The following is a 26,123-nucleotide window of genomic DNA, read 5'->3' on the forward strand; positions in this document are numbered from 1 at the left end:
ATTGGGGTTCCCAGACACTGCAGTGAGTCCAGAACCTACATGTAGGCTGAAGTTTTTGCAAAAAACTACAACCAGAAGTAAAGGGTAAATGATGCATCAGAGATTGGCAGACCTAAACTTGAGGCAATGCTGCCCCACCTGTGGCAAATTTATGAGTAAGGTAGTTTAACTAATTTGAAATACGGGTAGATTCTGAAGATAAAGCTAACAGTTTTGTATAATTCATAGCATAAAACGCTGGGAACTTACCAGCACTTGGAAAATAATGGCTATGGGACCATACCAAAAACTGTGAAATTTTGTGGAGGTGAACAAGGAGACTGAAATTAGTATTGTATGTGTTCTTATGAAGTCAGCACAATCCTCGTGTTCATATGTGAGAACTTTACAAAATAACAACGAAGGTTGATATTCCCTTCGTAAAAATATCAGACTAATGTTTTACTACCACTTTCACAAGGCTATTATTATTTTCCACATTTACTAATGAGGAAAACAAGGCCATACACGGTAAAAGGATTTGTCCAAGATCTTATGGGCAAAAAGTGGCAAACATTTTTACTGAAATCAAGATATTTTGGTTCCAGGCTCCTGTTCTTTCCACCATGCACACTGCCTCCAGGCGAGGCACACTGGATGACTTTCAAAATGCTGAGGGTACCTGGAATATCTCTTCTTAATTTAATTAAAATAAAAGACACGCATAGTATATGTTTTCCTTACTTGGAAATAGCTGAAGTAATTTTGGTTTTCCTCCCTCACTTTCCCTGAAGACCGTTTACACTTGGTCAGACCACACAAGAAACATTTCAAGAAAAACAAGCATTTTTAAAGAAGTTGAAGTAACTGAAAGCAGGGATAAGAATGGAAACTCCTTTTAAATATAAGTATATCATTTACCCTTTGGTAAGCTAGATTATATATACCCATATCAATTGCATTTTACAGCTTTCAGTCTTAACAGAATTGTAAGCAATGCTGAGATTCAAAAGCAAGTTGGCACATACACGTATATGATAATGTGTAAGTCCTATTTTCATCTTTTCATTTTATTACTGCCCTGTAAAATGTTGGCCCTGGAATCCAACTTATAAAATAATGAAAAGTGCCATTCATTTTGTCTTGTGGTTTTCTTAGAGAACTGTGCAGCTCTTTACAAATCACTGTTGATTGAAAGCGCATGTTCTAAACAAGTATATACCACAGGCAGATATGGGCTAAAAAATGAAGGGAAATATAAAGCATATTACATAGAGAGTATATATTTTCAACCACGTTCACATCCTTTTTATCCCCTCTTGTTAAACGAGTAAAACTCTTTTGTTGAGTCATTTCTTGGTCATGGATATTTATTAAGAACTGATTATGTGCAAGCACTATTTATAGGCACCACGGGCCCATTTATGAATGATGTAGGTAAGATCTTTGCATTCTTAAGGTTCACATAGTAGATGAGAAAAAGGTCTTGTGAATCAAAGCTCACTATACATATATTAACCACAACTGAAGCTCTTTCAACTGACCCCTGAATTATGCACACTCTTGATCCTCTCTGTAAAAATATAATGGCGGCTGCCTCTGGTGCCCAGAACATGCTAGTAGCATATTCCTCAATGTACTCACTCCCTCTGTTTCTGAAAGCGGGGCTCCTTATTAATAATTAGTGTTAATAACTAACTTAAAAATAATTAGTTATGTTTTGGGGTACTAGGTGGCTCAGTCGGGTAAGCTTCTGACTCTTGATTTCAGCTCAGGTCATAATCTCACCGTGTGGGGAATTAAGCCTCCATGCCTGGTGCGGAGTTTGCTTCGGATTCTCTCTCTCTCTCTCTCTACCCCTCCTCCTCACATGCATGCTCTCTTTCTCTCTCTCTCAAAATAAATTAAAAAAAAAACTTAAAAAGAATTAGTTGTGTTTCTTCTCCAAGCTACTATTGGTCTCATCTCTATAAATAAGTGTGTTAACATATATATTAATATATAATTACATATTCTAATTAAATTCTATAAAAATTAATAAGATAAAAGTGCAAAAAGAGGATTTTGCTTGTATTAAAAACTAACTGCAATGGTTTTATATGCTTGCTCCAATTTTTGAGTCAAATTATGTGTGAACAAAGCAATTGTGAAAGATTGGTGGAAGGAAAATATTGAAAATGATTTACCAAATTGCCTCCCAAGTTTCTCTATTTTTTCCCATTGTTTTACAAAACACAAACTACCAGTTGATAGTGATACATCATGGTTTTTTTTTTCATGTCTCTTTATTTTGGTAGAATACACATCATATAAAATCTACCAATTTAACCATTCTAAAATATGCAACTCAGTGGCATTAAGTGTGTTCACAATGTTGTGCAATCTTTACTAGTTTTAGAATTTTTCATCACCCAACAATGGAAATTTTATACCCATTAAGTTGTCACTCCCCATTACCTTCTCTCAGACCCTAACAACCACTAATCTGTTTTTTGTCACTGTGCATTTGCCTATTCTAGATTTTTCATATATATAGAATCATACAATATGTGGTCTATTATATGTTGACTTCTTTCATTTAGCATAATGTTTTCAAGATTCTTCCACGTGTAACATGTATCAGTACTTCATTCTTTTTTTATAGCTGAATAATATTTTACAGTATGGATATATCACATTTGTTTATGCATTCATTTGCTGATGTACATTTGGATTATTTCCACCTTTTAACTATTGTGAATAATGCTACTATGAACACTTGTGTACAAATTCTTTGTTTTAGTACCTGTTTCCAATTCTTTTGAGTTTTTTTCTAGGACAGGAATTACTGGGTCATATAGTAATTCTATGTTTAACATGTTGAGAAACCATTGCTCATGTTTTGGTGTCATATTTAAGGAAAAATTTTCAATGCAAGGTCATGAACATTTGCTTCTTGGTATCATAATACTACTGGCCTCATGGAATATGTTCAATATTCCTTCTTTCTCTATTTTTTGGAAGAGCTTGAGAATGATTTGTGTTAATTCTTGTCTAAATGCTTGGTAGAATTCACCAGCAAAGCCCTCTTGTTCCGGACTTTTCTTTTTTGGGAGTTTTCTTTTTATTTAAATTATTATTATTATTATTACTATTATGGCTTCAATCTCTTCACTTGTTATAAGTATTTTCATGTTCTTTTAAAAGAAATATTCTTTTATTTCTTCTTGAGTCAGTTATGGTAGTTTATGTGTTTCTAGGAATTTGTCCATTTCATCTAAGTTACAAATTTTTGATGTACAATTGTTCATGGTATTTTTTATAATTCCTTTTATTTCTGTAAGGTTTGTAGTAATGTTCCAACCTTCATTTTTTATTAGTTAACAGTGCCTTCATTCTTTTTGTCTTAGTTGATCCAGCTAAAGATTTGTCAATTTTCTTGATCTTTCAGAGAACCAAATTTTGGTTTTTTTAATATTCTCTATAATTTTTCTACTCTCTATTATATATATCTCCTCACCAATCTTCCTTTTTTAAAAATTTCATTTTTTTAAAATTTACATCCAAATTAGTTAGCATATAGTGCAACAATGATTTCAGGAGCAGATTCCCTAATGCCCCCTACCCATTTAGCCCACCTCTACTCCCACAACCCCTCCAGTAACCCTCTGTTCATTCTCCATATTTAAGAGTCTCTTATGTTTTGTCCTTCTCCCTGTTTTTATATTATTTTTGCTTCCCTTCCCTTATGTTCATCTGTTCTGTGTCTTAAAGTCCTCATATGAGTGAAGTAATTTGATATTTGTCTTTCTCTGACTATTTTCGCTTAGCATAGTACCCTCTAGTTCCATCCATGTTGTTGCAAATGGCAAGATTTCATTTTGATTGCCGAGTAATACACCAATCTTTCTTATTTCCTTCCTGCTGCTAGTTTTAGGTATAATTTGCTCCTCTTTTTCTAGTTCCTAACAGTATAAAATTATTTTATTGATTTGAGATCTTTTATTCTTCTTTCTGCAGGCATTTACAGCTATAAATTTTACTCTGAGCAATGCTTTCCCTGCATTCCATTAAGTTTTGGTATGTTGTATTGTTTTTTTTTGTTCCTCTCAAGGTACCTTCCTTGTGATTTCCTCTTGACCCCAATGGTTTTGTTAGATTGTATTTTATTTCCACATATTTGTGAATTTTCCAGTTTTTCTTCTGTTATTGATTTAATTCTATGTAGTAGGAGAAGATGCTGTGTATAACAATCTTTTTAAAATTTATTGAATTTTGTTTGCTGGCTTAAGATATTGTCTATCCTTGAGAATGGTCCATGTACACATGAGGAGAATGTATATTCTACTGTTGTTGGGTGGAGGGTTCTGTATATGCATTGTTCAAATCCTCTTATTTTGTCATTCGTCTTCTGTCTAGTTGTTCTATCCATTATTTAGATTAGGGTTTTGAGGTATGCAACTGTTATTATAGAATTGCCTGTTTATCCTTCCAATTCTGTCAATTGTTGGTTCACATATTTTGGGTTTTTTTAATTGGATGCATATATATTTATAATTATTACATTTTCTTCATAAAGTTACTTTTTATCAATACATAATGTCCCTCTTAATCTCTTGCAACAATTTTCTCTTAAAGTCTATTTTGTCTGAAATTTATATAGATGGGTGGCTCTCTATTGGTTACTATTTGCATGGAATTTTGCAAATTTCTATTTGCATGGAATTTATTTTGTGATCCTTTTTACTTTCAGCCTTTTCTTGTCTTTGGATCTAAAGTGAGTCACATGTAGACAGCATAGAGATGGATCATGGTTTTTTTTTTTGGTTTGTTTTGTTAATTGGAGATTTTAATCCATACACAATTAAAGTAATTAATACCAGGGAAGAACTTGCCATTTTGTTATTTGTTTTCTGTATGCTGTATATTTTTTTATTGTTTCTTATTTCCCTCATACTTCCTTCTCTTGTGCTTAATTGTGACTTTTTTGTACTGTCTCATTCTGATTTCCTTATTTCTTTTTTTGTTTATTATTAATTTTCTTAGTGGTTACTTTGGGAATTACAATTAGCATCTTAAACTTGTTTTTTTTCTTTTATTTTTATTAAAAATTTTTTTTTTAACATTTATTCATTTTTGAGAGACAGAGAGAGACAGAGCATGAGCAGAGAAGGGGCAGAGAGAGAGAGACACAGAATCTGAAACAGGCTCCAGGCTCTGAGCTGTCAGCACAGAGCTTGACACGGGGCTTGAACTCACAAACTGCGAGATCCTGACCTGAGCTGAAATCGGATACTCAACCAACTGAGCCACCCAGGCACCCCAACATCTTAAATTTTTTAACAATCCAGTTTGAGATTAATTTGGCTTTAATGATATACAAAAACTCTGTTATGACACATACATTCACATCCTTCCCACTTATATTGTTATTGCCCCAGATTATATCTTTATACATTATGTATCCACTAATACAGATTTATAATTATTGTTTTATGCATAGACATTTTATAGAACACAGGAAAAGAAAGAGCTACAAATCAAAATACCATAATACTTAGTTTCATATTTACCTACATATTTAGCTTTAGCAGTGTTCTTGATTTCTTTGCATTGCTTTGAATTAATGCCTAGCATCCTTTTCACTTCAGCCTGAAGGACTCTCTTTTGCATTTCTATTAAGGTTTGCCTGATAGTAATTAACTCTTTCAGTTTTTGTTTATATGGGAATATTTTAATTTCTTCTTCATTCTTGAAGGATAGTTCTGCTGGGTATAGAATTCTTGGCTGACAGTTCCTCCCCCCCGTCAGTACTTTAAGTAGGTCATCCCATTATTTTCTGTTCTCTATGGGTTATTGAAAGAATTTATCTGTTGATCTTATTGAAGATACCTTGTACATTATAAGTTATTTCTCACTTGCTGCTTTGAAGATTCTCTTCCTCTCTGGCTTTCAACAGTTTGAGTATAATGTATCTCTATGCAGATAACTTTGAGCTTATCCTACTTGGTATCCATGGAGCTCCATAGATGCATTTTCCATCAAATGTGAGAAGTTTTTGACCATAATTTCTCTAAGTATTCTTTATGATCCTATATCTCTCATATCTCTTTGTGTATGTTCTAATGGTTGGTAGTGTCATACAAGCCTCTGAGACTCTATTTGCTTTTTATCCTATTTTCTTTCTGCTCCTCAAACTGAATAATTTCTTTTGACCTACCATAAACTTTTCCAATTCTTTCATTTGCCTGCTCAAATCTGCTGTTGAACCCCTTTAGTGATTTTTCATTTCAGCCATTGTAGTTTTCTTCTCCATAATCTATTACATTCCATTTCATAATTTCCCTTTGTTGATTATTCTTTGTTTACTGAGCCATTGTTTTCCCACCCCTTTAGTTATATGTGCATTTAGCATATTTAAGAGAGTTGATATAAACTCTTTGTCAACTACATCCAATATATGGGTTTACTTAAGACCATTTTTGTTCAATTATTTTTTCCTGTGTATGGCCCATATTTGCTTCTTTGCATGCTTCACAATCTTTTATTGAAAAGTGAACATTTATTATGTGCAAACAAAAAAGAAAAAAAAGAAATTTAAAAATCACACTCTAAGTCTTTTCATATTGACTCTGTGTTGTGGCATTCCCTAAATACTTCTCCAGGCCATTTACAACTTTGTCTTAGTCTACACTCCCAGCTTGCACTGATACTAAAGGTCAGATACAGTTGAAAGCTTTTGGGCTCCTCAGATCTTTTCTGAGTATGTGTCCTATGCTGAGCATGTATGTAGGACTGTAGGTTCCTTTGTATATGTGGCAATTTTTCAAACCTCCTATTCTCCCTCAAAACCTCACTACTCAGCTTTTCCTTCCAGGCTTTTGGCACATCTATTGTTTATTTCTACTATTATTTTTCACACTAGACAGCAGTGGCTTGTTCATTTGGCTTTTATTGTTTTTGAGCACTTTATTACTGTTCAGTGTTGTAGAGTTTTGAGTTAAGCAAAACAAAGGGAGACTCCTGGTTAGGCAAAACCAGATAAGCACAATTCCTTGGGAACAAAACTCACTCTGTTACCTCTGGAACCAAGTGCTTACAGTAGGGATAGGCTGTCATTTTCAAGATTGCTGGTGCACCAAGGTAAGGGGTAGATCTAGGTTAGTTAAAACATCTTATCTTGTTTCAGTGACCTTTCTCCTGGTGAAGTATCCTCTCAGTTGCTCCAAACTTTTGACTATCTTCCTGCATTCCAGTAAGGATAGTTTTACAGTTTTTGACAAGTGCTTAGGTGTTTCTGGGGAGGGATAGTCCCTAGATGTCCCTACTCCAACATTATCACTGACCTCACCCTATAGGTATTTTCTACACAACAAAGTCTGGATTCCAAAGTAGACCCTTAGACAAAGGAAAAGTCCTGACCTGAAATTAAACACTGAAAAATAAATAAAGATTTAAATTTACACTAAATAAAATATGCACAGTTGATATATAATTTTTAATTCCTCCCTGGATGTAGCTGTTTCTATATCCCAAATGTGAATCTTTATTGCATGAAGTAAGAGAATTGTTTTTTTTTTACTATATTATCAGTTAATATTCATATGAGTTATATGGAATTGGCAGAAGAGATAGAATTATGGCTTATTTAAAAAAAATAAAGAATTAAAGTCTCTAAATCTTTAAGTAATATGCCTAAGGATATATTTCAGGAAGCAAAAGAATGTAGAAGCAGTAAGAACAAAAAAATCTGAGACCATGTTATACTTCAGGCTTTTTGCGTACATTAACTCATTTAATTCTCACAAGAACTTGAAAGTTAAGTTGTATCAGGTACAGGGGAGATGATCAAGACTGGGGATGGAGGGTTGCAGAAAAGGGATTTGAATCCAGACTTGCCAGACTCGAAAGTTCAAATTCTATCTTTGTGTCATGCTTCAGCTCAAGGGGAGGAGTGTAGGAATGGTGGCTGGGGGAGAGGAGTGAACAAGAAGTGAGGGGCACCTGGATGGCTCCACCAGTTAAGTGTCTGACTCTTGATTTTGGCTCAGGTCATAGTCCCACCATTTGTGAGTCTGAGCCCCACATCAGCCTCTGCATTGATGTGTGGAGCTTGCTTAGGATTCTCTCTCTCCCCCTCTCCATCCACCCTCCCCCCACCTCCCATGCTCTCTCTCTCTCAAAATAAATAAATAAACTTAAAAAAAAAAACAAGACATGAAAGTATCAGATAAAGATATGGCATTTGTGAGCTACATGAATTTTAACATGTCACTTTTTCCCTGGGTCCTCTCCAATTAATTAATATAAGAGGTTCAATCTATATGAGTTCTTAAGAACATTTAAATGGGATAACACTGATTCACATGGTCTTTTTTCCTAATAAACATGCCGCATCCACTAAAACCACTGTTTGCCATTGTTTACTAAGACTACACACCCATGTCTACCTATGACGTAAGTGTATGTGTTCTACAAAAGACATGTCCAGGAATGTCTGCATCATTACATTTTTTTTTATTCCGTTTAAAAAATTTTTTATAATATCTCCACCCAAAAACGTGAATGAACCTCACAAACAGTATGACAAAGTGAGACACAAATCAAGTGTATATGGCATACTACATGATTTCATTTATATGAAGTTCAAGAAAAAGCAAAATTAATCCATGGTGAAAGAAATCAGAATAATGGTTATCTTTATCTTAGTGGTGCTGCAGATGGGTATCCACTAGGAATGGGCCCTAAGAAAGCTTGTAGGGTGCTGGAAATGTTCTATGTATTGATCTCATTGGTGGTTCTCAGGTGCATCCATATTTAAGAACTCACTAAGGTGTATTCTTAAGCTTTGTGTATGTTACATCTCAATTTAAAAATTTTTGCATCACCTGGGAGGCTCAGTTGACTGAGTGTCTGACTTCAGCTCAGGTTATAATCTTATGGTTCATGAGTTTGAGCCCTGCATTGGGCTTGCTGCTATCAGCACGGAGCCTGCTTGGGATCCTCTGTCCCCTCTCTCTCTGCCTCTCCCCAGCTCACACTCTCTCTCCATCTCTCAAAAATGAATAAACGTTAATTTTTTTTTTGAAAAAACAATAATTTCTTCCATAAGTTATGATAGGAAAAATCTAATATCTTTTACTATCTCTTCCTATAATCTGAACAGTTTATCTAAAATTTTTAATATTTTTAAATATTATTCTTGTTTGGATATTTACTACTAGACAAAATGGTGGAACTTCAAAGAGATAACATTTGTGATTTCTTGAACTGGCAATTGATTCATTTCTACCTCTTTTGCTACAGTAGAATAATTCAATTCACAATCACAGTAATTTATGTTAGTTTACATAAAATAATGCTGTTGTGGGGCACCTGGGTGGCTCAGTTGGTTAAGCATCCGACTTTGGCTCAGGTCATGATCTCATAGTCCATGAGTTCGAGCCCCGCGTCAGGCTCTGTGCTGACAGCTCGGAACCTGGAGCCTGCTTCAGATTCTGTGTCTCTCTCTCTCTGACCTTCACCTGTTCATGCTCTGACTCTGTCTGTCTCAAAAATAAATAAACATTAAAAAAAATTCTTTTAAATAATGCTGTTGCTCACTACAGATGCAAGAAAAATCTTGATTAAAATAACACACGATTAGACTAATAGCTAAATGCATTTAATATTTTTAAGTTCAGAAGACCAATCAGTAGTTTGTGAAACCACTAATTAGTGGAATTTTCTTATCTGAAGACTTTGATTTTTCTTTATTAAGGAACGCATATCATTCTTATGGCAACTAAGTATTTTTCCTGTCTGTAAATGGATTCCATTTCTATTATTAAAAAGACATGACATGAAAAGAAACTCACAATTATTTCTTCAATCTATAGTCCTGTATAGTGGATTCTGCATTAAGTCATCTTTAACCAATACTGGAAGCTTCTGTGTCAGTATGTCAGGCAGTATTTGGCATAGATGCTGTAGCAAGAACCCAAGACGTCTATGTCAGAAAATAAGTGAATGTAAAGCTCACTAATGTTCTGGATGATTTCACCAAGTATTGGCTACAGAGACAGTGGAAAATAAAGTATCTTCTTTCTGCCTCACTTCTATTTCCCTATGGCAGCATGTTTCCATAAATGAGTAACAGATACGCTAAAATGAAGTTCTGTCATCTAATAAGACCGGGGAACTCTGGGTTGAACAAAATATAAAAGACTTACCAGTGTCTTTAATCAGTTAATGTACACTGCAAATCTCAAGGAGATTTACAGCATTTTCTAAATTTATTTGATCATGAAAACATTTTATGGAATAAAATTCTTAGAAAAACTATATTTTAAAGGACTCATTCTTCATTTATATTGAAATGGTTTTTTACTGCCTGCCTTCACTTGTTCTACCTTCACAAAGTTTATGTCTATCACACATCAACACTGTATGCTAATTAATAAAGACAGATGTAAACTAAATTTAAAGTTTAAAGAGAATTGTGGTTTGTAAGCAGTTTTAATGGGGAATTTTTTTTTCCAAAAAAAAAATCATAACTGAAGTCCAAAAATAAAAAGATAAAGTGGAGCTACCTTTTTGACATGGGGATTGAATCCACTATTCAACCTGCCACTCCTCCCATACCCCACTATTCACCATTCTGGGACTCTTATGTGGAAACCTAAATTTCCAAATACTAACCCAAGAAAACAATGCCTTAATCCAACCTGTTCAGTTTCAGTGTAAGGAGCTGATGTGTTGAGAGTGACCTGCAACCTGAAGGATGTAGAGGAGAGTGATGGTAGCAAGGGGAGGAGAATCTAAGAGCCCTACTTTTAGCTTCATTGCTCATTTCATCATATCTTCCTAGTACATCACTTTATATAAAGCGCCATGGTGTGTTAAACAAAATACAAAGTATATTCTTCTTTGGAAAAGAGTGAATTATTTCAGTATGTGATTTCACATTCTTAAAGCAATTCCATAGAAGTCGTTTTCTTAAGATGACTTTGTGGTGAGCAATTCAGAACTGCTTCAGTCCTTGTGATTACTAGAAGTTATTTTCTATTTTTTTTTAATGTTTTATTTATTTTTGAGACAGAGAGAGAGAGACAGAGCATGAGCAGGGGAGGGGCAGAGAAAGAGGGAGACACAGAATCGGAAGCAGGCTCCAGGCTCCGAGCTGTCAGCACAGAGACCGACCCGGGGCCACAACTTGAGAATTGTGAGATCATGACCTGAGCCGAAGTCGGATGCTCAACCGTCTGAGCCACCCAGGCGCCCCAATTTTCTATTTCTTAACGTCTATGTATTTCAGGGAAAGGCTACATTTAAACACAAAGTGAAGATAACCTTCTAGTCAATTTGATGGTTTCAATATTACCAATTAGAATATTTTAAAGCCATATTAAAATATATAAAGTAATGGCTGTAAGTTCTCATAGCTATTTTTTCTCTACCCAAAAGGGACTGCAAATTATTTTTTGCGTAATCACTATGGCATTTAATAAGACATGTAGTTGAATACATTTTTCTTCTCATCCTGGTGTGGGGTCCTTTTCTATATCCCTTCTAAAGTCCCAACCTGTGCAATGCTAAAATAATAGAACTGAATCTGTTTACTACAATGGAGAAAAGCAAGGATGACTTAATTAGCATAATTATACATTGTAATTATGCCATGATAGCTAGTCAATATTAACAAGGAAGACATATGCTTGTTTTGTAAATATTTCACTCTCATGCAGAAGGATCTGAAATATTACTAGTTCCATCCAATCCCCATTCTCCTCATGGACCTCCAGTTCCAAATGGAAATTATTGACCCTGAGACTCAAGACCCCAGGGAGAGGAGAAGGGTTAAAACCCTGAAGGCTCTGGGGGACAAGGACAAGGGAAAAAGGCAAGAGAGAATATGTAGATAATGGGAAGCTATATGGCGAAAATAAATAATTGCTGTATACCATTACTCAGAACTGTCTTAATAGACTAGTAATAGACTAAACAATGGTTGATTACCTATTCTATACTTCATATTCAGTTATGCTTCTTTCTCTCAGCCTTCACAATAACCACATCCAAGTGAAAGTGGTGTTTCTACTTCTAAGTGTGTTAATGTTGAGTGAAATGTTAGAGAATATCTCTCAGTTGAAATGTTAGGCAGCTAATGCATCCAAAATAGTTTAAACCATCTATTCATAAAAATACTAAAATTCTAACAGTATCTTGCTGTATTTGGCTGAAAGTTTTCAGTTTGGTGGAAGTAGATATTGCTGCCTGTAAGAACTATCTCATTATTTTGATACTATATTTGCTCTTTCCCTCTGACAATTTGAGTTTTTATAACCTTGTTCTTTTGTGGTATTTTTCTCGTTAGTTGAATTGTGCACTTTATTCCTCACCAGAAACAAACTTTCTATCACTTTGGGTGTCATTTAGCTACCATCTCTCAGTATGTTAAATAACTAATGGTCTTGTGTTTTCCAAGCACTCAACTTCTATTGAAATAACTGCATAATACTTGTTTCTCAGCAATGGTATTATACAAGTTTATGGTGTCTAAGGCAAATTACCTTTAAAGGAATAAACACAATAACATGATTCATATACTCTTTGGAACAATGAAACACATTCCCACATAGTTAGTTAACAAAATCTCAATGCATATGGACTGGACTAAGAGGTAGCCTAGAAAGAATGAACATTTATACATTTATTTTTTAAGTAGTAGGGAATTATTAAAGGTTGGAGAAGAGGGGAGATGATCAGAGCTGTGCTTTAGGAAGATGACTCTGCCTGCTGATGTCATACATAAATAAAATCCTATCAACCTTCTGATTTGAACCCTCCAGTGGCCTCCCCTCTCCTACCACTCTCTTTCACATAAACTTCAGCCATACTGGAATCCATGCCAAACCATCAACACAGCTGTCACACTTCCAGCTTCACAGCTTTTGCTCTGGCCATTCCCTCAGCCTCCAATTCTCTTCCTTCATATAGCCACATGGCACACTCCATCTATTCATAACTTTTGGCCCCATCACTTCCTCAATGAGCTAATTTGACCACTTTATTAACACTATAACACTGTTCTCCACAGGATCCTCATCTTGGAATCACTACTGTAGAAAGCCCCACACATCACAAACACACAGAAAATAAATTTATTGAGATGCCCATGGGTTCTCTGTCACTCAGGACCCAGCACCGGTACTAATATACTATGACCCACAACCCTAAATATCTCGTCTTATGACTAGCACCATTCAGACAAGTACCTGTGTCTGAATGAGCTGGAAGTTTGTGGATTGAGTCACTGAAAACCTCAGATGCCGACGCTGCTTCAGGGCAGAAGATGAGCAGAGCGCACAAGTAAGAGAAAAGACAAATTCATTAACTGGTCAAATCCTTTCTTTTCAACTGCATGAATGTGGTTTCTTGCATGAAGAAGTGTATCTTTCTAGTAGTGGCAAACATCCATTTCTTGCTTTATTTTCTAATCTGTTGCTCCAGAGATACTCACAAATTGGCATAATTTTACAAATGGCAATTAAGAAAAATCTGTGATATCAAATAATTCATGTTACTCTAAAATTTTATGTATGCATTTGTACATGTATTTTTATATATTTATGTATACATTAAACCTTGAAAACATATGTGAAGTGTAATACTGATTATGTATGGATGGAGATAGTGCTTTAAGTACTTATGGAAGTCAAATATAGAAAGTTATGTGATGAAATCAAAATATCTCATAACACTTCTGCTTACCAACCATTTATCACATATGACCCTGATTATTGTGTTTTGAAGTGATATCTTAAAGTGATATCTAGAATTTTTTGTTCATTTCAAATTTGAGTACGGCTTTAAGTATGGCTTTTGACAAATCTAGTTGCTTCTGTCTCAACAAGGCAGATTCTCCAAACTAAAGCTCTTTAAACAAAATTATCTAAAATTTAGTAATGGATGCCTAATTAGGCATTACTATTAGTAGAACATAAATTATATAGAAATCTTGATTTTGACCAGCACAATTAGTGATTTTGCTAAAATGAAGGCAATAAAAATAACTGTTATAAACAAATGTATGATAAATTATGATTATGTTTGTCTTTTTGAAGTTACTCATTAGAATATTAGTATATCAACAAGACATTCAGACATGTGCAATAAAAATTAAATTCAGTAGTCTGAAGTATTTTGATTAGTTTTAATCAGGTAAAAATCATTGCTTAATGCATTTTGTTATTATGAGGATATTTTCTCAAGGGGAGAAAGTAGAATATAATTTATAAAATATTTTTTTGGCTGTTTATGAATTTAAGTGTTTAGGTATAAGATATACGAGCTTCCATTTGTCCCCTTGCACTGGTCTTGCAGAAGAGAGAGACTGGTACAGGTACTTCTTAAAGAATTTCATTTCTTTACTAAGAATCTTGAGGGATATGGCTGTATATGAGGTCTTGAGAAAGAGTCATATAAGAGCAAATCCACAGAGACAGTCCATCCAGTTACTGTGCTTCCTTTGAAAGAAAGACAAAGTCACAAGACTCCACTAGGACCTGAGCTTTAAAATAAGTAAATATCACCACAGATAAGCAAATAAAGAAATAAACACTTACTGTAGAGAAGGGGACTAATATTTGCTAACTGTACCAAACCCAATTCTGCTCTGAATTATTATGTGACAGGAAAAATTCTAGGTGCAACATATGTTATCCAATAAACATCAAGGAAACACTGTGACAGAGCAGTGACTATTCCCATTTTAAAAAAGGGAGAAGTGAGGCTTAAAGATGGCAAGTTATCCTCCAGGAGAAATGCCTGGTTGTCTCACATGAGCCTCGTTATTTCTTAGTTCCTTTTCTTTCTTTTCTTTCTGTTCCATGGGTCTTAGGGAATTCATCCCCTTCTCTTCTCCTCTCTGTAGATGTCTCAATTGCAAAAGATATGTTTCTTCCAAGTCTGACTGTGTTGAAATGGTAAGATGTAACATTTCTGATTCCCCTCTTTCTTTTTGTGTTCTCCACTTCCTTTTCAGATTTTAAAGGCTTACATGTGAATAATAATGGAGAAGGTAAAAAAGTAATAACTAAATGAACAAATTGGGACAGTCTACAAAATTTATGAAGACTTTTGCTGTCTTATTGTCATAGTGCCTGGTTTATAGTCTTTGATTTCCTATAAAGCACAAAATGTTAAGCTTCTATTCTTTTTTTTTTTTTTTTCCTAATGAGTTTCAACATTCTTGCCCTTCTTGACACTGTTCATTTAACCTTCAATCATTGCCTTTAGGAAAGACCACTAAGTAATCTTTTCCTTGTTGGTAGACCTTCTACCTACTATGAAAATTCCATCAGAGAAAAATATGTGTGAATCAATACTGCGATACAATCAGTGTTTCTGTTGTCTCCAGTGCACTGAGCCTCCATCTTGTCTAGGAATGAGCCTTCTGGGCATTTCCTCACAGTCACATAATGAATGGGTGGCAGTGCAGAGGTAAAAGCTGAATCTGTCAAACCCCAAAGCCAGTATCTTTCTTTTACAGCCCAGGCTCTTTTGTGTTGATCCTCTCGAACCCCTTGCGCAGCATGACCCAAGTGACTGACTTTACTGCTGACAGAGTTGTCTGTGGCTACTTGGTTCTCAGGCCTACAGCAAGACACACTGGAGCACTGAGGAGGTCTCACAGAGGTCCCCCATTCAGGGTATATTGAATGACAGTCACCTATGAATGCTTTCAGGTTCGCATGTAGGAAGCCACCTCCTAAGCATACAGAAATCACGAAGGACAGATGGAAAGAGAGCAATGGGGGAGCTAACGTATCTTTTTGAGTATTTTAGATTTCTGACATGTAACCAAGTGCTACTCCATGGTGAAAATGAAGGCTAGGGAGCTTTACCTGTGCTGATACCACAGGGACAATTACTGCTGAGTATGTAGGCAGGAGCCAGCCCATTAAGTGATGATCCTGTCCTCCTGCCTTCTGCTTGGGGCTCAGCCATGGAATTTATAAATATTCAAGTAGTATTTCCTGAGAGGCTGTTTTAATTCTTGAGGTTTCTTTGAATGTATGATTTGAGCATTAACTTGAAAATCTGATGTTTCAAATTTATTTTAAAAAACTTGAAAAATACTTTGAACTGTTAATTTTTTTCTTCCTTTTAGAGATTAGGTCATAAGGTATTTGTGTGAGTAGTCTTTTTCAGTAATAAAGTCAGACTCTAATATGGTAAAAATAACAAAACACAGACCCAGAGAGGCCTGAGTTCCAATTCTGGCTCTTTTTTTATTATGTGATTTTGTATAATTTATACTCTAAAGATTCTGTTTCTTTTGCTATAAAATAAAAATAAGAATAGAATTTCTAAAAATTCTGTAAAAATAACATGCCAAAGTGCCTAATACAGTGTGTCTAGTAAGCAGAATCCAGTAAATATTAGTCAAATCTGATTTTTACTCTATTCTGGAGATAAATCAAAATAAAATATTTATAAATAACCTATAATCAGTTAGGCACTAGAGTTCCAAAGATGAAAAAAAGATCCTGTTTAATATCTTGAAGCTCATCACAGTTTACAATTGAGGGAAAGCCTGCAAATCATGAATTACAAAACAGTTTATTGTGTGTTTAGGTGACATTAAGAATGACTTCATCCCAGGTCTATAACAGTCACAGTATCAGCTCCCTTCTGCTTGAAGTCTTTGATAGAAATATGCATCACAAAGTTAGTTAGAGAAATATATTGTACTAAATGTAAGACACTAAGGAGTTTAATTGAACCTCATGGAACATTACTTGTCTGAAAAGAGAAGTCTAGACTGCCTCTTTTCATTGTGCAAAGGCCATCCCTAATCTCATACTTAAATCTTGGATCCCCCCCCCCCCCCCCCCCCCCGTGTTTAAGAAAGCACAATCCTATATACACTAACTAATGGGAAATAAGAAAGGTTTTTCCACATGCTTGAAGCAGTTCTGGCTGAGATTACAGACTTGAAGGTCAGGAAGGCAAGAGTTTTGAGTGGATGGGCAGACAAGCCAGAGGGGGCAGCATATATTGAGGTTTGGAGATGGAAGACAGAAAACCCTGGTCTCATCTAGGGAAATGCAAATAGTTCAACATTTCTAGAACACAAAGTTCAGGTAAGGAACATCAAGACATAAAATTGAAGGTGTAGGTAGGGGCCAGTTCATGGAAGTTTTGTGTGCCTTGTCAAAGAATTTAGGATTTGTCTAGTAGGCAATAAGTACTTATTGAAGGATGTTAAGCAAGTAAGTGATATAAACAGATATGTTATTTACAAAGACAAACTTGGCAAGAGTGAGAGGGACTAGAGGGAGCTGAAATGAAGACAAGGAAAATGGTTATTGCAGTAGTCCACATTGAAAATCTTGAGGATCTGGGGGCGCCTGGGTGGCGCAGTCGGTTGGGCGTCCGACTTCAGCCAGGTCACGATCTCGCGGTCCGTGAGTTCGAGCCCCGCGTCAGGCTCTGGGCTGATGGCTCAGAGCCTGGAGCCTGTTTCCGATTCTGTGTCTCCCTCTCTCTCTACCCCTCCCCCGTTCATGCTCTGTCTCTCTCTGTCCCAAAAATAAATAAACGTTGAAAAAAATTAAAAAAAAAAAAAAAAGAAAATCTTGAGGGTCTGAATGATAGTTAACATTCTTAAGATGACAAAGCTAGCAATTTGCAGATCTAGGTTTATCTAGTTCTTACATACTTTATGGTCAAAGATCTGTTAACACGAAGTTTTCAAGGATGAATCAACATCATTGAAAATCCAACTGTGGTGGACTTGACCAAGAAGGAGCAGGGTGGAGAAGGCAAATTAGTAATTGAACATCTCATGCAAACATGGACGGCACCTTTGACTTCTTCCTCTACTTCCCTGTACCACAACCAAGTCAGTTGCTCTTTCCTATTACGTTTACCTGAGTAATGAATGAATGAAGAATGAAGCCATATCTTCAGAGAGAGGATGATTGTGTCTCTGAAGAATGATCCTTTATCAGACCCAGAAGAGACCTAGGCAGCAAGTGACCTTCCCAGGGATCTAAGATTGTGTTGACTCCTCTCTCAGCCAACTTAAGCTAAGTTATGCTTGATGATAAACAATCTCAAAGTCCTTACAAAATCAAAGTTTCTTTCCTCCCTCATGTCTTTTTTCAGTCAATTTCAGCTCTGGTCCACATCTTTTTCATGCTGGGATCCAGGCTGTAAATTCTACCTGTACATTCTGGTCTTGAAATAGAGAGAAAATAGAGATGACTCTTCAAACTTCTGCTGTGAAATAGCTCAAACAAATTCTATTAAATTTCATTGGCCAAAGCTGGTCACGTGAACAAAGACAGACATCAAAGGGCAGGAAGTATGATCCTCTTGCAGGAATGCACAATAGACAGAGGCCCAAAATGGAGTGGCAATAAATATTTTCCAATATTCGTATACTGGAATTATTGAAATCAAGCCCTCGTTGGGTATTTCTGGATATTTTAAAGTGGGTCTGGTTTAATAGGAATCTATTTTAATGAGGGACTGAAATAAATCATTGTAAGAGAAGAAACTTCCATGGAGTAGCTCAGTTCAGTTACAGATTACCTGGAACTAAGTAGCATAATTGTTCAAGCATAGACACTCTTAATTCAGATGGCTGGTTGTAAATCATATCTCTATCACTTCTATATTATATGGCCATTGGCAAATTCCTCAAATTATACACTTTTCATCTGTAAAATTGGATTTTTTTTAAAGGAAGGAACCTCTTTGCATAAAACTTGAAAGACATACAGAGTTAGGGTCTGCAAAACAGTCTCTTAGTGGTATCAGAACAAGCATATGTAACAGAGTAGTGTCCCAAGCTCAGTGGTGGCAGAGGGTGGTGGTATGGCATTATGGCACAGTGCAGATCCAAAAAAAAGCCATGCATGCTGCCTCCTCCTGACTCATGGCAGTGTCTCCCCTCTTCTCCATCAGCACTTTCTAGGTTTTAGCAGAGCTGCCCACCCTGGCAGAGCAGCATTGTGGTCACTCTGGACATCACATTAGTGGAGCAATTTGGTAGCAATGGCATAGCTGACATAGATGGGACTTGTTGTTGAGCCTAGAAAATATATCGTAGGTACAGCAGAAATAAATAGTGGTGAGCAGGCACATAACTGGTAGAGAGATCACTAACGGAAACTTCAGTGAGAAAATCTTTCATGGGAATGAAAATTAAAAATCCTTGATGTTACTGGGGCACCTGGGTGGCTCAGTCAGTTGAGCGTCCAACTCTTGGTCTCAGCTCAGGTCATGATCAGCCCTTTTCGAGCTCTGAGCTGACAATGCAAAGCCTGCTTGGGATTCTCTCTCCTCTCTTTCTGTTCCTCCTCCCCACCTCCTTCCCGTCGCGCACATGCACTCTCTCTCAAAATAAATAAATGTTAAAAAAAAATCCTTGCTGTCACTGAAACATTATACTCTACCAAAGGGAAACGTGGTTTAAACTCACTTATCTTCTGTTTGAGAAAAATGGTGAATGCCATCTTTATAAGAAAGGCACAATTGAGCTGATAATTAGTTGAAAGTAGAGGGAGCCCTGAAACTAGGAATGACCTGATCCCCACAATCAGTAAAGCAACCATCAATCATCTCCCATGAAGGCATTCAAAGAACAGATTGTTTTAAAATTGCATTCTTCACTCATAAACTGTCAGCTTCCCAGGTGTCTGACCTGGCTCTCCAGACCAGGTACCTTGGGTCAGGCCACTTTGAAAACAGGTAAGACAGGTTTTGAGAGCCTTGCCTTCAGAGTCCTAATCGTCCATCTGGCCTATTAGCCCTTGTAAGAACCTGAATTCTGAATTTGGAGGTCATACCCCTTGATGATATTCCCTCTAAACCCACCCTGACATTGAAATCATCCTGGTTTAATTCTCCTCCCTTCCTAACTGTTCCTGGACATTTTCTGATAGATATCTACTCTGATTTCCTTCCCACTACTAACTGGCCAGCAGTTTCTTGGACACCATAACAGAAATACTACTTGGAAAACACTCAGCTCCCATCTCCTGAATTTTGTCTGCTAAAGCATCTAGGCCAGCTTATTCTAGGATTATCCTTTTTTTAAAGGTTATTTATCTATTTTGACAGTGAAAGCAAGCAGGGTAGGGGCAGAGAGAAGAAAGACAGAATCCCAAGCTGGCTCCATGCTGGCAGTGCAGAGCCTGATGCAGGACTCGAATCCACAAATGGTGAGATCATGACCGAAGCCAAGATCAAGAGTCAGACACTTACGTCGGGCTCTGTGCTGACAGCTCAGACAGAAGTCCACTTCAGATTCTGTGTCTCCCTCTCTCTCTGCCCCTCTCCTGCTCACACTCTGTCTCTCTCTCTCTCTCAAAAATAAATAAACATTAATTTTTTTTTTAAAGAGTCGACACTTAACCAACAGAGCCACCCAGGTGCCCCTAGGGTTAACCTTTTTATATCGTGGCAGCCCCTGGAATGTGCCTGTAGGGACTGTAGAAGATCCTGTTGGTTACCTGTTAGAATTTCCAACACTATCCTGTACCACTTTTAGGATTCTAAATACACACACACACACACACACACACACAGTAGCACTTCTAAAGAGATGGATTTTCAGCAGAAACACAAGGATATTTAGGGTGATACAGTCAACATGAAAGGCAATTTTACTGTTAACACTTTTCAGGTGCCAATCTGTGATGGTCCTCTGTCCACATGAATACATAGAATGTATAGAGGTTAACAATTACAATGATTCTATTTACTGGAATGGTCTCAACTAATTGTGTATTTAAAGTCTATGTCATAGAAAGGCCTCAGGCTCTAGTAAATGCATAAACACTAAGAGACTATTAGGTGTAAGATAGTCATTAGTATTTTATGAGCTAGTAAACAGACCACATGAAGCTTCATTTCATGACCAGCTTTCAAATTTCAATATATATATATTGGTAGAGAGATCACTAATGGAAACTTCAGTGAAATATATATAAAATATATAAAAATATAAATATATATTTTTAAAAATATATTTAAATATTTTATTATATAATATATATTTTTATATAATATATATTATAAAATATATTATATAACATTTAATATATTGCATATTAATATTTGCAATATATATTACAATATATTATGTATAATTTATAATAATAATAATTTATATATAATATAAGTGTGTGTGTGTGTATGTGTATTTAGAATCCTAAAAGTGGTACAGGATAGTGTTGGAAATTTTAATAGATAAACAACATAATCTTCTACAGTCCCTACAGGCACATTCCAGGGACTGTCACTACACAAAAGGGTTAAACCTAGGGACACCTGGGTGGTTCTGTCAGTTAAGTGTCTTTACAATATGGATTGTATAATTAGATTTGCACTAATTTAAAATTGTTTAAATTCAAAGTGAAGCTTGCTTTGATTAAAATATGTAAACTATTTTTAAAAACTTCAGTGGACATTAATTCCTTTTGCAATGCCACTGAAGCTTAATTTATTTGGTCACCATCCTAAGACAATAAATCCCTAAACCTAAGTGACCATTTTTGTTCCATTAAGTTCTTTATAAACAGGAAGTTGCTCTGGGCTTAAGTTAGTGAAATAAGTCACTTAGAGAAAATATCCAAAGAAGTAAAAAAACCAATGAAAAGGCAACATAATCATAATTGAGATTTGTTATAGGTCTAATGCTTACAGTTAGAAAGATATGAACTTTCATTTGGAATTAAACATTAAATATAGCATAGGACTGGTGACATGTGCCATTTATCTAAGCCTTGGAAATGATCTTTCTCTTGAAAAAGTACAGCCAAATTACTATTTCCATGTTTGTCTTTGTTCATTTTGCCACAGGAAAGTAAAAGTTAACAGGAAAGGACTCCTGTATTGAGGAACTCTATCATCTAGCAACTTAATCTCCATCAATGCAACAGTGCTTTTAGCATCAAGTGAAATCAAGTGGGGCCATGATTGTTAATGTGGAAAACATCCTATTTGATAATCTCAAGAAAATACATTTAGACCACTCTAATTTATAGCTATTTTATAACTGAATTAGATCTGATGAAGCAAATGAGAAAAGTATCCTATAGACAAAACTTAAAAACATATTATGGTTAATGACAGTTAAAACATAGTCATTTATTTCGAAAATATAAGTGCCTACCACATGTGCTGTGGTATATTAAGGGATAAAAGCAATCATAAGCTAGTTAAAGAGATAGGAAATTCCTCTCCAAAATACTTGTCTATGATTAAAAGCATTTTCCTTTGGCCACGATCAATAGATTAAGTCTTTCATATGTGTTAATGACACCATGGTTTTCTTATTAATCAGAAATAGTTCCAATAGTATAAATGTATAACTACTAACAGAAGAAATGAATAAGAGTCAGAAATGAAAAAGGAAGGAAGGAATGAAAAAGCTAACATCTTACCTATGGACCCTCTACAGCATATTTTCTCAGGCTCGTTTTTGCTTCCTTCATACAAATATTTTCAAATTACATCTCCATACATGTATTCATTTCCCAGAACTGATCTTGTTTACAAATATCTAGAAGTTGTTTATTTCTAAATATCACGGAAAAATGAACTTTCAATAACTAATCCTGTGAAATTTGCTTCTGTATTTTTTAAAATGTTGATGAGATTGCTCTTTAAACCACTCCACGTGCCTTGCATAAAGTCACACATTTGAGATTTTAGTGCTTAGAAAATGTTCCTTCAACACTATGAAGCTCAACTGTGGTGATAATCTCTTTCACTGTTTCTCTTTCTGCCTTAAATTCAAGCAAGTTGCGTCAATGTGAAGCAGCATCACAGAAACTACCTTTCCCTCGGGCTTAGCATGTTTTCTTCTTGTCCCCATTCTAACCTGTCCCCTCCGTTTCTTTTTTTACTAACCTGAGATATGACTTGCTTTGGATATTTCCCTCCAAAATCTTTTTATGAAGTAAAATAACACATAAATTAAAGAAGAACAGATGTTTTAAATGGATAATAAACTAAAGCTCAGCAACAGTGCACAGTGGTCATATTCAAATTTAATTTAATGGTAGAAAAAAGGGAAGAGGAGAAGAAAGAAAAAATGATATAGCAAAGTGATTTTCCAAGAGACCAAAGACCCATGAAAACTATAATTTATAGCAGTTGATGAAATGCCCTTTTAGGTCATACTTTGGGTGGGGGGCATCTGCTAATACTCAAACCAGCCAAATTCTTTGAAATGTCACTTGCTATGAGGACTTTTTTAAAATATCTCATGAGACATGGGATATGAAAATGATTTTATGTCATTCTTTCTCATGTATTATTCAAAATCAAAATCATATTGGAAGAAGATGAAATCTCCAAGTTATCTTGTTAGAAATTCAGACTAAAGCATTTCACAAAGCAAATCCTAACAGCAGAAATTAGCATCAAAAAGAACCAGGTGTCAAATAAATTTCTCTTTTTCAATAAGGCTTACATGTGCCAAGCCAAATCTCCCCCCTCCCCCGCTCAAAGCCTCCATGACTCCCCATTACAGATTTTTAAAAAAACACTAAATTCCTTTGCTTGATAATTAACAAGGTCTATAATCTGACCTAGTTTCCATTCTAGTCTTTTCTGCTTTCCCATCACTTCTTCCAACCCTTTCCATGGACTCTTACACTGCAGAAATACCACATGATGCTCATTTCTCCGGCGACACTGCAGGCAGCTTTATATTGATGCTTTCTCTGATGCCTTTTGTGCTTCAGGGAATACTCTTCTATTCTCCCTCCACCTTTGACTAACTGTGGCCACTCTTTAGATCATAGGGCATCTGAACCCCCTGGGAATCTTGGCAAGGTGCTCAGCCATCCTCTCACTGGAAAGATGCCAGATAGTTGCTCTTCTTTTCCTTTGTAGCATGAATATGGACACTCGTGATAGTCCCTGCTTTTTTAATCTGTGAATATCGATGCAAAAAAGAAGAACCAGGAGGAATTTTCTCTGGTGGCAGAGGTTGTTATAGCAAGAAAGTGTTCCCAAGGTTGCTGTGACAGTAGTATACTGTGGCATGAACAGGAGCTCATTCTCAAAGCATGATTGGGAGGTCTTACATCTGGCTGTATTGCACTGTAGCATGATTCTCTAGCATTCCTAGAGATCACTGCTTCTCAATATCCTTCTAGCAAGTTACTCTTTTGCTCAAATTCATGGAGTAAGTTTCTGAAAGTAGAGGTCCTGGTTATATACAAAGTCCATCAAAATCCTTTCCAAAATTACTTAGGGCCCACGTCAAATTTCATCATCTCTGTGAAATCTTTGCTTTGTATTTTTATGTGGAAAGAATGTCTCTATTCTATAAAAGTCTTATAATAGTTAATGTGTATATTTCTTACAAAACTCATTACCTTCTGCCCAATATGTATTTGTTTAGAAGTTTTATCTTGAGAAATACAGTGTAGACTTCTTGAAGGCAGAAACTAGGCCACATTCATCGTATTACATGGATTCACAAAATCTGACATGGTAACTTTCAGATGGCAAAGCTTGTGACTAATTGAAGTGATTGAAAGAATAACACAAGGTAAAAGTATTTATAAAACAGTTTTGAGTCAATTTATTAAGAGAAGGTTATCCACTTAAGTCATATGTTTCACACATAGTAAACACCAAATAATACTATTTTTATTAAGGTGTTTCATATATATGCATTATATACATATACATATATGTACACGCATGTATATGTATGTACATATATGCATGTATGTATGCATATGTGTGTATATGTGTATATATTAATATGAGATTACTTCCATACTTGACCTACACAGAAATTGGCACAAAGAGAATTGCCCTCATCCCACATAAAAAAAAAACATACCTTAAGTTCTCCAGTTAAGAACAAGTGAGGAATGACTGCTGTCTTGAGAAACTGCAGAGGTGTGGGTCAGCATACTTCTGGTGACTCTAGAGAGATGAAAGAGAGAAGACACTGTGATCATGGTACTTGCTATAATGCCAAGAGGCATTAGGGTGGAGTGGTTAAGAGCAGGAATTTTGGCACCAGGCTATCGCGATCTGAATTCTAGTCCTACTACTTTATAGACATGTAAACTTGAGTAAGTTTTTTAACTACTATATGCCTCAGTTTCCTCCCCTGGACCATAGGCACAGTAATGTCATCTTCTTCATAGGAATTTTATAATGATTAAATATTTTAGAATATGTAAAGTACATAGAGTCATAAGAAGTAGTACCTATGAGAGTAAATATTTGTTAACTGTTAGGCAGCATTACTGTCTCTAATGCTTTACTGAATCTGGTTTCTGTTTCATCATCTTTGCCACTTGTGACCCCACCCTCCCAGTGCATCCCTTCATCCTGTATTTCTGCTCTTGAGGAAGCTTCTACAGCCTTGGGTGTTTATAGTCTCACTATATAGCACTGGTTCCAGAGAGGTTGTTGACCTAAACTGGGAATTTAATGGCTATTATTTTCATGAAAAAGGAACTCATGTTCCAAAATATTGATATAAAGCTTTACTTAATGAAATGTAACTATTTCATTAAGATTAAACTGTTGTATAGCAGGGTGAAGGACAGGGGTTTGTAACTACAGACTCCAAGTATGGTGTGGTTGAGAGATCAATGTGTTTCTCTCCAAAAACGAACTGGAATTTAAGCAAAAGGATAACAACTTCTTTAAAAATAATGTTCAAAATGCTCTAAATGTTTTCAAAACCCCATTTCTTCCATTAAATAACTTTTTCAGTAATTTGAATTTCATAAGAAATTATCGGGGAAGTTGTTTGTAAGAAGTAAGTTAGGCTCATTTTATTCTAGGTACCAACCACTTAAGATCATTATTTAAAAAAATAAAAGAATGCTGTTTTCTTTTCCTTTTTTTCTCCAAAAGACAAAAGTGAAAAAAGCTGTTAATTCTATCACACCATGTACAAAAGAATCTGTTAAACCAAATTAAAGTCATTACTGACTTTTCGACAAATTTATGGATATGAAATTCTTTTCATTTTATGCAAAATAATTCTGTAATACTTTGGATCCCAGTTACTTTAATGGTAGGACATCCAGTGAGGAGTAATTATAAAGGAACAAATAGTAATTTTATCATTTGGGACTTCATGTGCTCCTCCTTATTTTCCATCAACCCTTGGTTAA

General features: G+C 35.6%; 1 long non-coding RNA gene across 1 annotated transcript in view; it reads right to left on the bottom strand.

Annotated features, from left to right (window-relative positions):
- Window positions 1-26,123, bottom strand: part of LOC122220128 — a 221,820-nt gene that overhangs the window by 92,422 nt on the left and 103,275 nt on the right. Inside the window, exon 3 of the long non-coding RNA XR_006202689.1 lies at window positions 24,827-24,912. This is a non-coding gene — a long non-coding RNA (uncharacterized LOC122220128). The remainder of the gene's footprint in view (window positions 1-24,826; window positions 24,913-26,123) is intronic.

This window comes from Panthera leo, chromosome B2 (genome assembly GCF_018350215.1).
Source record: "Panthera leo isolate Ple1 chromosome B2, P.leo_Ple1_pat1.1, whole genome shotgun sequence".
NCBI classification, from domain to species: Eukaryota; Metazoa; Chordata; class Mammalia; order Carnivora; family Felidae; genus Panthera; species Panthera leo.